At 37.9% G+C, this 13916-nt stretch overlaps 1 pseudogene; it reads right to left on the reverse strand.

The window, feature by feature from the left end:
- Positions 1-3541: 3541 nt before the first annotated feature.
- Positions 3542-4097, reverse strand: LOC117025150 (60S ribosomal protein L17-like; annotated as a pseudogene).
- Positions 4098-13916: the final 9819 nt, after the last annotated feature.

Genomic DNA, 13916 nt, shown 5'->3' on the forward strand with positions numbered 1-13916 from the left:
TCCAGTCAGGGATATGGTTAAGTAACACAGGCATTCATTAGATTTGAACCACAGCCTGTGTGATGGAGGGCACATTACTTAACTCCAGACGTCTTTCTCATCGGTGAAATGATTGTAACAATTACCTCATAAGTCATCATGGAGATTATATAAGATCATATCTATAGAGCACCTAGAATGATGGCTGGCTCATAGAAAACTCCCCATTAAGGACAGCTATTCAGGGTACTCTTCTTAAAATATATTTCATGTGCTACACCTTTCCTAACCCCTTTCCTCAAGTCTCCTCTCCTTATTCTTGTCTCCAACTCATAAAAACAAATAAACATTTATTGCCACTCATTCAACAAATACAGAATTAAATATTAACTAAGTACCAGTCGATTTGTTAGGTACTAGGAGAAGTAGGGTGCCGGGGAGACATATCCCTGCATGACACAGTCTCATGTCTCAAGGAGTTCATGGTCTGTTATATAAAAGTGTTACAATGTGATCACTGCTACAACTGAGCTGTACATTAGGCAATGCCCAGGAGGGCACAGCAATAAAAACAGTTGTGATAATCATTTCAAATGGTGTGCTCATAAACAGTTCTTCTCAAAAAAGAGAAAAAAAAAGTCTCAGTAACAGCTGCCAATTTCCACAGTATAAATATTCCCACCATGGTCGACTTCCAGCTATCAGTAGTTTAACAATTGGCCAACATGAGTTGGTTCTAGCACATGCTGTTTGTACATACCTTTCACCATACAAAGCACCTTCCCATGCACTCTCTGAGCAGGCACAGCTTGATTATTAGCCATTACAGAAAGAAAAATCTACGCCCAGGGAGTTCTGTGGTTTGCCCAAGAGACGGTGAGTAGAAGAGAAGAAGGCTTCTGACTCAAGTCCAGAATTCTTACTGACATCCTGTCTTGCACAGTGCCCTTTCAACTTTCTCAGATACTCAAGGATTCAAAAAATTTACTACTTATTCACCTTTTGTAAAGAAGCTGGAAGACACTGTTCCATCCATTAAAAAGTGGGAATAATGAAGAAAGAGGAAGATTGTGATGTAGGGAACAGGACACCTAAACAAGAGAGAAGGGAAAGTAGTCCCACGGATGGGGAAGGGAGTGATACACCAAGAGGTCATTTATGAGGACAGCCTTGTGACAGGCTGAAAGCTCAACAAGCCCAGATTAGGGTATGTTAGAGGCTCTGGGAGAGAAATTCTCAAGAAGGAAAATGGAATAAAAGGTTATAAGTGCATCCAGAGGGATTTATCAAATTGCAGGAGAGTTTGGTGATAAATAATGAGTAGGTGGAAATACAAGGCAATTATTAACTCCAGGAAAAATCAAAAGCAGTCTAAATAAGAAAAGCTCATTATAGTATAATATATAATTCTAAGTAGCATTTACATTGTCAGAATAATGTAAACACTAAAAATTGATTTAATCAATAGTATGATTTAGCTCTATTAAGGGAAAAGGAAGTAAGAGTGTATCCAAGTGATGAGGATGAGGGGTGTGTGTGTGTGTAGAAATATTTTCATTTTTATAACTAAAACAGAAAAGTAAAGAAGTAGCATTATGAGTATGCTATTGAATGAAAAGTAGTTGAAAGGGGTTACGGACCCTAAAATAGTGAGTGTGGGGGGGAAGTAGGAGGGACTGAGTATCTTCACAAGCGTGTTGTGGGAACATTTGGCTTTTTGAATCATATGAAAATATATCTTTGATGAAAAACAATCAAAATCTTAAACAGACAACCACTTAGCCTCCTTTTCAAACTGGAGAATAAAGATTTGGCTTTAGGGGAAAAAAGAACTAAAATCTAATTATTAATAAATTAATACATCCATATTTCCTTGTAACGAAAAGGAATAAAAAAGCATGGTAATATCAACACCAGGCAAAAGCCAACACATAGACTAAGAGTATTAAAAGAGAGAGTTCAGATAAAAGGAATAACCCACCATGGAGACAGAGCCATCCCAAACAACATAACTAACCACATAACTTCTAAGTATTTATCAAGAAAAAAATGACTACAATAATAATTTTGTAAACTCACAATAATAATTAGGCACCTTTATAAAACCTCTCAGAAACTCACAGATCAAGCAAACAAGATAAGTAAGGCTAGAGAGGATTTGAATAACCATGATCTGATCATTGAATGTAGAATTTCAAACTTAACTACACATTATCTTTAAATACATATAATATACTATTTACAAAATATCATCTAAATAGTAGCCTAAGTAGGCAATCTTAACAAATTCTATTAATTTGATATCATATACAGGCTATGCTAGGGAGAGTCTAAGGCAGTTCCCTTTATAATATCCCTGACGTTTGGTGTTCATGCCTTTGTGTAATTCCCTCCCCTGGATTGTGCGCAGGACCTGTAATCCTCATAGAATACGGCAAAAAATTAATGGTCATCACTCCCATAACTATGTTACATTACACATGACTCCGTCTTACCAGCAGACTCTAGTTACACCTTCCTGCTGCTGGCCTGATGAAGTGAGCGGCCACGTTAGAAAAGCCCACTTGGCGAGGCCCTGTGGCTAACCTACAGGAACTGCAGGCAGACATGACAGCCCACACAAGAAACTCCGCCCTCAGTCCCACATCCACAAAGAAATGAATTCTGCCAACCCGCGTGAGATGCGATTCTTCTTCACTTGAGTCTCCAGAGGAGAATGCAGCCTGGCTGACACCTTGATGGCAGTCTTGTGAGAACTTTGATATTATCATCCATCTGGAAAACCCAAGATAATCAATGAACAAACTATTAGAACTAGTAAGAAAATAGACTGAGTTAGCCAGAAAAGAAATTAAACACATAAAAAGCACTATGCACCAGCAATAGTAAATTAAAAACATAATAAAGATCTAATTCATAATAGCAACAACTTGAAAGTGCCTAGAAGTACGTCTAACAATAGGTGCGCATGACTTTACAGAAAAAACTATAAAAGTTTATCAAAGACCATGAAAGAAGATCTGAAGAAAAAGAGCTGTATATCATGTTTGTGGATGGAACCATTTAATATTGTAAAGGTGTCGGTTTTCCTCAAGTTAATCAATAAAATCAGTGAGATAACAGTCAAAATCCCCTAAAAACGTTTTTAATGCTACTTGACAAACTCAGCATCTTTTTAATTTTTTTCATGAGCTTATTGTTCATCTGTGTAACTTCTGTGGCGAAATGTCTATTCAAGTCCTTTGCACAATTCTCCCTCAGTTTTTTTTTATTGTGATAAAATATACCTAACATAAAAATTACTGTCTTAACCATTTTAAAGTGTACATTCTTATTGTTGTGTTACCATCACTGCCTTCTATCTTTAGAAGTCTTTTAATCTTGCAAAACTGAAACTCTGGACCCATTAAATAACTCCCCATTCCCTCCTGCCCCCAGCTCCTGACAACCAACATTTTACTTTTTGTCTCTATGATTTTGACTACTGGAAGTACTTCATATAAGTGGAATCACATTGCCATTTTTTCTTTTAACTCTAATTAGCATTTATTTGATGGTGAATTTACTCTGGGGCCATAAACTTTTGTTTCTTCAGTTTCTTCTGGGATATCTTTTTCTTCCGTGCAACCTCCCATTCTGGTTTAGGAGCAATCTGCTCGTTTTCAGATAGGACCATCTCAGTGTGGCAGGGAGAGCTTGTGTGTGGGTTAATCCACCCGTGAGCTCTGTAAATCCTGTGCCGTGTCTGGGGAGCTTGGTTCACCTGGATGTGCTCAATGACCAGAGAATCTACATCTAAACCCTTAAGTTCAGCATTACTCTCTGCATTTTTAAGCACGTGCAGCAAAAATTCTGCACTCTTTTTGGGCCACTGACCCTGTGTCCAACCCCAGTGTCTGACCTGGGCACAACTACCAACTCTACCATTGTAACGACAGAATGGTACACATTGCTTTTGTAACGTGACATCCTTTAGATACTTGTGGCTTTTCGGGTATGCATACCCTTGATGGCCTGGGCAGTTTCATGGGTGTTCTTACAGTGAACATGAAGATCTGAACCTCTTGATTTACATGATTTTGTGGGGTTCTCTCTGGGTCAAGGGTGTAGCAAACCATTTTTAGAGGTCACCTCAGGCCGCTTAAGGGAAGAGCCATATTGCCATTTTTAAATTTGATCTTTTGTTGTTGAGTTGTAGGAGTTCTTTCCGTATTCTGGATACTAACACGCTATCAAATATACGATTTGCAAATATTTTCTCCCATTCCATAGGTTGCCTTTTCCCTCTGTTAATTGTGTTCTTTGATGCAAAAGTTTTTAAGTTTGATGTAGTTCCATTTGTCTATTTTTGCTTTTGTTGCCTGTGCTTTTTTTTGTCATATCTAAGAAATCATTTCCAAGTTCAATGTCATGAAGATTTCTCTCTATATTTTTTCCTAAGAATTTTGTAATTTTAGGTCTTATATGTAGGTCTTACTGTTTTGAGTTAATTTTTGTATATGGGTTAAGATAAAGATCCAACTTCACCTTTTTGCATGTGAATACTTAGTTTTCCCAATACCATTTGTTGAAAAGACTGTCCTTTCCCCATTGAGTGGTCTTGGCACCCTTGTTGAAGATCATTTGATCACATATGGGAGGGTTTATTTCTGGGCTCTGTATTCTATTCTATTGATCTATCTGTCTGTTTTTATGCCAGTATCACACTGGTTTGATTACTGTACCTTTGTAATATGTTTTGAAATTAGGAAATTAGGAACTTAGCTTTTCTTTTTCAAAATTGTTTTGACTTTTCTAGCTCCCTTGAGATCCCATATGAATTTTAGGATGAATTTTTCTATTTCTGCAAAAAATGACATTGGAAATTTGATAGTGCAATTTTACAGATTGCACTGAATCTGTAAATCACTTTGGGTAATATGGACATCTTAATAACATTGAATTTTCCAAATAAGTCTTTCCATTTATTTGAGTCTTCTTTAATTCCTTTCAGTAATGTTTTGTATATTAGTGTATAAGTCTTTTACCTTCTTGGTTAGGTTTATTCCTAAGTATTTTATTCTTTTTGGTGCTATCATAAGTGGAATTGTTTTTAAATTTTTCTTTTTGGATTATTCATTGTTAAATTATAGAAATGCAACTATTTTTTCTTTTTGTGTGTGTGTGCTGATTTTGCATCCTTAAACTTTGCCAAATTTGTTTACTAATTTATTTTTTGTGTGTACAATTTTTAAGGTTTTTCGTGGGGAATCTTTAGGGTTTTATGTCATCTGTGAACAGGGATAGTTTTACTTCTTTCTTTCCCACTTGGATGCCTTTTATTTCTTTTTGTTACCTAATTGCTCTGGCTAGGACTTCCAATATTCTGTGGAATGAAAGCATCTTTACCTTGCTCCTTTAGAAGGAAAGCTCTCAGCCTTTCACCACTGAGTACGATGTTAGCTGTGGCTTCTCGTGAATGACCTTTATTATGTTCAGCTACATTTCTTCTACTCCTAGTTTGTTATGTTCGGTATAAGATTTTTGATAATTGTCTGACATTTGACGTGTTAAAGATGAGGTGAAATGCATTGTGAAGGGCCTTTCTGGAGAGCAGTTTATCTATCGAATCTAAAAATGTGTACACCTTACGCTAAGAAATTCATTTGTTGGCACTTACCCTATTAAATGCTAGCACAGATTTGCAAGGCAATATGCATAAGAGGTTCATTGCATTATTGTTGTGATAGCTAAATGTTAGCAGCAACCTAAATGGCTATCCATAGGGGAACGGCCAAAAATAAAAGCAAAAGCAAAAACATAAACATAAACAAAACCAAATGGGAGCGCTTTTATATTCTGAAATATTTATATGGCTGTTTAAAAGGCAGGAGGGCAAGCTCTTTGTATCAACATGCATAAAGTTCTAAAATATACTGGAGTGAAAAAGCCACACTGTTGAAGCCAAAGCACATATTGAACAAATTTACATGTAGGTAATAACTGAACCTCATCTTCAACAGATGTAGCCCCTGTGATCCATTCACTTCCTCTACCCAACTCTCTTAATTATTATATGGGATAAATAGTATTATTCTTATTTATTTACAATGAAAAAACTGAGCTCAGAGAGGTTAATTAATTTGCTCAAATTCACAAAACTAATCAGAGGTAAAACCTCAGTTTTACCGCAAACCCTATGCCCCTAACCATTATGGTATGTTGTCATTATAATTTACAGAACCGTACTGCAGTCAAATGAGACAATATATGGAAAAGCACTGTGTGCTCGTAAGAATGTAAGACACCAAGAAGGGTCAGTGAAAAAAAAAAAAGTCGAGTCTTGAGTGGGAATACAGGAAGTCATCATACTACTTGAGAAGATATTTTAATATACTTTAATAGACTTTTCCAGTGCCTTATTGCAAATCTGATTCTTTTTAGGTATTTGGATATTTTGAGCTGACTCATCATGTTCTATTCTGGCCACTAACGTGAAATATGGGGTCTGACAATTAAGTTCGTGAACTTGTTGCAACACTATTGCTAGCCTTTTTTTGATATCAGAGGGATTATTCATTATGGATTTGTACCAACTGGACAAACAGTTAACCAAGTTCACTATTTGGAAGTGCTGAAAAGGCTGCATGAAAAAGTTAGACGGACTGAACTTTTCGCCAACAATTTATGGCTCTTGCATCACGACAATGCACCAGCTCACACGGCACTGTCTGAGGGAGTTTTGAGCCAGTAAACAAATGACTGTATTGGAACACCCTCCCTACTCATCTGATCTGGCCCCCAAAGACTTTTTTCTTTACCCGAAGAAAAAGGAAATGTTGAAAGGAAGACATTCTGATGACATTCAGGACATCAAGGGTAATATGACTACAGCTCTGATGGCCATTACAGAAAGAGAGTTCCAAAATTGCTTTGAAAGATGGACTAGGAGCTGGCATTGGTGCATAGCTTCCCAAGGGGAGTATTTCAAAAGTGAACATAGTGATAGTTAGCAATGAGGAATGTAGCACTTTTTCCAGTGTGAGTTCGTGAACTTAATTGTACATAAAGATTAGGATTTCCCCTAAAGATACAGTAGATACAGAAGAGAGCAGAATTTACAAGAGCCAACATCTAAAATCAGAATCCTTCCCAAAAGAGGACAATTTCATTTCTTACTGGGATTAAAATCACCCTGAAAGTTCTGGTGAATATTAAAAGAAAAAACAGTTTTGAAAATATCTTCCATATATGCTCCAGAGATAAGAAATACCTTGAATGCCAATATCTAGAAGTGTAAAGTTGAGACTAGCAGGAACATATTTTATTCAAAGATTCAAGAGCTTGACACATACTGTAGAGTACTTATTGACAGTACTGATAGAGGAATCTATCACAAAGAAAGATAATAGCAATAATCTTTTTTGGTCTTCTTGATTTGCTAATTTGGAATTTTGAAATGTAAAAGGATAGACAGACATAAAAAAGACAATTTCTTTGTGATCGTTTTTAGCCATTAAGTAAGACTGTCAAAAGGAACAAAAATATAAACATGTTATTGAACAGTTGTAAAGCTCTTGTATCCCTCCACTAATTTGCACAACCCATTGGGAAAGGAAAATACAATTTGGATTTTGCCCATGAGAAAATATATTAAGAGATTAGCTATGAACAAAATACCACACAGCAGTTCATAAACACTGAAGAAACAAATCCCCTATCTATAGGAATTACTGCAATGATAATTAGAGCATATAATCTAATAATAAATTCAATTAATGTATTATTACTGAATGGTAATATTAATTTAGAGACAGTCCCTAGGAATAATATAGAAATTTAGATTACTGTTCATGTTATTTCCCTACTTTTTTCCTATTCTCATATAAAATCTAAATTTTGAATTTTGAGGATAGATCACCATGATAGCTGTTTCTAAAGCATTCACTCATTCATTTAATCACTCATTCAGTCCATTACCCAAGAGGTTAATCTATTACCTATTATGTGCCTGACACTTTTCTAGGCATTGAGGATACAGTAGTAAAGAGGTAGAAAAGGACTTTGACCTCTTGTAGCTTAGAGTGTACGGCACTGGACCATTAAATCAGAACAATAGGGTAGAATAAAGTAGGACAGACCTGTGAAACATATAAGCGTGTTTTAGAGCTTATTGAAATACTCATGAAGAGGACTAAGCTTTTGAAATCACACAGGAAGAGAATTTAGACTCAGTTATTGGTCATTCATATGGAGGTTGTTTCTTCTGAGGGTAGGAGAACTTGGAAATATCCGTTACAGTTATTTTAGAAGAAAAAGTAAATATTTCCACCAATCCAGGTTGGCCTTTGATTTAAGGAAAGAGAATCGAGATGGCTTCACACTTGCGCCACGCTGGCCCAAACCTGTGATACTAACCCAACATCAAAAAATTTCACATGCTAGAATTAAAATATTCTTGCTCAATACATGAATGGTTATGGTGTTTAATACTAGGCAACAGGCATTTAAAAATGCATTATAAAGAAACCTGGAAAATCCTGTTAAAATTTAACTATCAGTTACATATCCTTTTTAAAACTTGTGACTTTACAATTATATTTAACTTGGAACTAACAGACTCCTGACTCACTCTTCTTAAAAGATGAATGTCTTAACTCTGCTCTCTTATGCTGGCCAAGTGCAGTGACAAAATACCACATAAAGAACCATTGGCTGTCAAAAAACGAAGCGATACCAATTATAAAACATGGAGAACTAGAAATTGAGCAATGATCAAGAGTTCTATTGACTTTATCCCCCTAAAACTCATTTTGCACAAAATCTAGGAATTCTTTCAATTCAAACTTGGGGAAGAAAAATGGAGATGTGGACTACCACACAAAAGTAAAGACCATTACACACTTTCCTTTAAACACGATTATCCTTTTCTTCAAATACATGTGTTGAAAATAAATGTCATATCTAGGGAGAATAAAGTCAGAAATGTCAGGATTCGTGTTCTTCATGTTTTTAACCTCCCATAACAAACAACCACATTAATCTAAATCTCCAAGATGCCAATAGCTCGGTCTAAGAGACATCACCACACTGAAAAGGTGGACTCCGTTGTAACCGCTTATTAAAAACAAACCAAGCCAAACTTGTGGCTTAAAAATTGGGTCCAGATGATGCTTAATAAGCATGAAATACTTTCGGTGTTCCAAATGAGAACCAGGTGTGGAGAGAGGCAGCTTGGAGCTGAGCTCGGCCACCTACAAGCAGGGCTCATCTTCCTCCCAAAAGGTGAGAGTTGGTCATCAACTGGCCATCGTCTTGTCTTCCTGAGGTAAGATGTTCAACTGCAAAGGAAAAACTGAACATTCAAAAGTAGAGGAGAATGTGAAGGGTGTCTCTTTATAAATACGTATGTGTTCTGAGATCATACCACCTAAAAGCAGAGAAAACGAATGCTCAATGGCAATGTAATTAACGGAGCTTCTGCATAGGGTGGCTGCTTTCCTAAGGGCCCAGCCACCAAGGGCGGCACCAAACTGTGAGCAAGGTGACTCTGACTTTTACCTTAATACACCTTTCCCTCTTAGTGAATGCCAGGGGAAAAATTGCGTGACCTCTGGCCAGTTAGTTAATCTCTCTGGGCCTTGATTTTTCTCATTTGCAAAGTGGCCTTAGCAAAAGGACTCTGTGGTGTTTTCTCCAAAATGTGTGTGAGGGAGCAATTAAAAGAAGGCTTCTCTATTTTGCTCAGATGTCAAATTTTAGCCACCAAAGCCTTCTACATTATTGGCTCTGACTTCAAAGGAGCAGGATAAACAAGCCCAATCACTTCTGCTGTTTTCCCCTCTATGCATACAAACTCATTAAAGTTCTCTAAGCCCACATCTCCCAGTTGTCTTTCAATGGGTCTGTCCTGAATAATCCCTACCTGGTTGACAAACAGTAGAAGGTAGCAGGAGACTAATTGTGCTCTCGACAATGCCACAACCCAGTATTGCCTATTTTCAGCCCACACCAGAATCATCTGAAGGGATTGTTAAAACACAGGTAACTGGGTCCTACCTTTAGAATCTCTTATTCACTAAGTCTGGGGTAGGGCCCAAGAGTTTGCATGCCTAACAAGTTCCCAGGCGATGCTTATGCGGCTGGTCTGGGAACCATTGTCATACTGAACTTAACGATGCTAGTACTCTAGAGGAACAAAAATGACATCATTATCTTATCTGCCATCGTTGTTTCTCCTGGGTCTTTAAAACATAGCACTCTGTGAGGCACCAGGGAATATCCATAGCTTTAAATATGGACACATCTTTCAAACTATGTCCTACTGGTTTTCTGCATTTGAGCAGGACTAAAGATACACTGAAGATGAGCCTACTGGCAAACTCGTGGTGTTGATATTAACGTTGTATCAGCTGACATTCCCAACTCTGTTATCAGGACAGGCCATGAAATTGACCAATTTACCAATTTACCAACTGTTAAAGAATTTCAAGATGGTAGCAGCAGAGCATAAAGCCAGGCACAGGGCCAGTCTGAGTACAGGACCCTGGAGGACAGCACTTGTTATGTGCACATGAGGCTGGAACGACCTATTCTTGTTCTTAGGATTGGGAATCCTGGTTCTATAAGGACCCGAGCGGCTAGTCATCAGAGGAAGGCTTTGGAGGGCAGCAGAGAAGGAAGGGACAACCACAGCTTCCACCTGGTAACTGAGGACGCTTGTCATCAATAACAAAAAGTAAGCGCCTAAAGAATAATCCAGTCCATTGCATAATTCAAAGAGAATCAAGGCTCAGCTCCTAACTTATAGGAATTTGTAATTTGTTAGAAAAACAGAACATACATTTAAAGGCAAATATATTTGAAGTCCGATGAGGGCAAGGAAATATTCGGTTTATTTACCACTGTATGCCTAGGATATAGCATGGTGCTTAAACAAGGTAGATGCTCATTACATATTAAGAAAAGGAGAGACTTTATCTGTACTATCTTCACTCTATGGGTAGGTATCCAGTCAAAGAATGAGAATTCTCAATAATTAGGTGAGAATGTTTAATGACACCAGGTCAGAGAGCAGTGTGTTACTTGAACATATTAAGTACTCAATACATGTTTGCTGAACTAAGTTGGATTGCAGGGCAGAAGACAGCACAAACCGGTAAAGCAAGAACTCACCATTAAGAAAAAGGACAAAACCTGAAATCATAGGACTTGGGCTGGAATGCCAGTACTGTCAATCACCATTTGTGAGAATACCACTGGCCACTTTTCTGGAACCTTACTTTACCTACTGAAGAAATGAGAAAAGTGAAAGAGTACAACGCTGATCTGATTTCTGGAAGACGTATGCTAATTTTACTGTGCTATAGTGATACAAAGAGAGGAGGAGAGGCAATTTCAGGCTCTGGTAGTTGGTGAATTCTTACAGGTATAAGAAAGGCAAAATTAGAAATAGAGAAAAATAAGTATTTAGTTACAGAGCTGAGGGGAGAATAGGAAAAGATGTAGAACATGGTTGTCAAATTCAAATAATTATACGGGGGCCAAGCAAGTAACATAAACTAGCTGTGGCTAGAAGACAAACACTATGTAGACATGGCAGCCAGCTGTCACTGAGGGGCCACCCTCAAATCCATATTTTCACATGAAATCTTCCCATTTTTAAATACTGTCAACTAAGTCAAAGTTGGAAAACACATTATAATGTTAGGCAAAGAAGTAATAGTGGGCAACATCTGGCCTCTGGGCTGCCAGTTTACCATCTCTGGTTTATAAAGAAGGATGAGCTTGCATGGGTTGTGCTGAGGTTAAGCCAGGGCAATGGCGTGGCACTATCAGTGCAGAGAGTCGGAATGTGGAGCAGCTTGAGTGGCAAACCCAGTGGGACATCAGAGAGCACACTAGCTTTACTTGATCAAAGACAATTTTGGACAAGTATTCCACACATAAATTCATTGTTTTAATTGACAAATATTTAGGATTTCCTTTGATGTGCCAGATACTCATGAAACAATGGGGATGTACAATGAATATCGTAGTATTCTTGGGCTGCCATAACATATATATACGTATGTATATATATGATGGTTTGAATATATATGTATATATATACATATACATACATGTGTGTATATATATATATACATATATATGTATATATATGATGGTTTGAATATATATGTATATATATATACATATACATACATGTGTTATCTACTGTGCTATAGTGATACAAAGAGAGGAGAGGCAATTTCAGGCACTGGTAGTTGGTGAATTCTTACAGGTATAAGAAAGGCAAAATTTCTTATAATTTTGTAATAATTTCTGTAATAATCAGCAGAGCCTCATTTGTAATATTTTCCCTACGTTACTGTTTTAACTACCTCCCACCCTCATGGGTATGTACACATGCCTTCACATAACAAACCCAATGCACACTCATGGCAAATTCATACACATATATATGCACATATAAATGATGGTTTGAATTTTTTCGTAATTCTGAAGGCTGGTAGTCCAAGCTCAGAGCTCCAGAATGGCTGGGTTCTGGGAAGGGCTCTTTCCCTGGCTTGCAGATGGCTGCTCTCTTGCTGTGTGCCCATATGTCCTCTACTTTGTACACATTCATGTGGTGAGAAGAGAGAAGGTGGGAGGTAGGGAGAAACTGAGAGAAGGAGGGAGGGAGGGAGGGAGAGAGAGAAGTGGGAGCGCACTAGCTCTCTGCTATCTCTTCTTGTAAGGGCACTAATCCTATCAGAAGGGCCCCACGCTCATGACCTCATCTAACCCTAATTATCTCCCAAAGTCTCCATTTCCAAAAACCATGACATTGAGGGTTTTAGGGCTTTAAAATATAAACTTTTTTTGGGGGTGGGACACAAACATTCAGCCTATAATAATAAGATGTGAACCCTACTCTAAATGGATATTTAGTCTTGATAGGAAGATTAGATTGTATTTTCATGTGCGTGTTTGAGTCTTGGGTAGAACATGCCATAAGAAGCTACAGATAAACTACTGACAATCCAGGTAAGTCATCTCTGTGTTGCGCTGGGCCAGAGGAAGGAGACAGCTAAAATGTACGCATGGAGAAGACGGTTTTTATGTCAAGTCTCAAGAAGTCTGTAAATTTGAATACCAGTAGATGGGTGGGGAATTACAGACGGTGGGGACCTCATGAACAAAGACATAAATGTTAATGGGAAACATTTATGGGGAATTTTGGAAAGTTCCACTTGGCTGAATGATAGGATGGCCAGTGGCCAGATCCTGGAGTCATCTTAATTTTAGGCTAAGGAGTTTGGACTTTACTGTATCATCAGTAGGGCCATTGATTTTTGGGGTGTGGAGTAATATCATAAAAACTGTGTTGTGGGATGACTAATCTGAGTGCAATGCATAGGTTGGAATGGAGGATGGGGGAAGAGAGCCATGAAATTCTCAGAGAGATTAGTAATATTCTTTGTGAGAATAATAAAAGCTTGACCAGTGTAGTGGCAGAGGACATGGAGAAGAAAAAGTTACACAAGAAATTTAGGACATCGGATGGACAGATTCATTAACTATTCCATATGAGGGAGCAATGGGAGAGAGAATCAAAGCTGATTCTGGGGTTTGAAGCTTGGTTGGTTAGACAGATCTTCATGATCCAAACACAAATAGGGAATGAAAGAGCAGGGGCAGGTCAGGAAGTTGGGGTTAGGTGAAGAGTTGAGTGGACATGTTAAATTCTATTGTGCACACGCGAACTCTGAGGCACCAGTATGATATCTAAGTTGAGCTGAGAAAGAAATAAGATTTGAGAGCAGAGGCAGGACCAGAGACGTACACTTGGGAGTCATTCACAGAGTGGTAGTCTGCAGTCTTGGGAGGGAATAGAGCCCCCCAAGAGAGACGACAGAAAAAAGAGAACATAACCAGACCGAGTGGGGAATTCTGTTGTTCAGTGAGCAAACGAG

This window comes from Rhinolophus ferrumequinum, chromosome 7 (genome assembly GCF_004115265.2).
Source record: "Rhinolophus ferrumequinum isolate MPI-CBG mRhiFer1 chromosome 7, mRhiFer1_v1.p, whole genome shotgun sequence".
In the NCBI taxonomy this organism is placed as follows: domain Eukaryota; kingdom Metazoa; phylum Chordata; class Mammalia; order Chiroptera; family Rhinolophidae; genus Rhinolophus; species Rhinolophus ferrumequinum.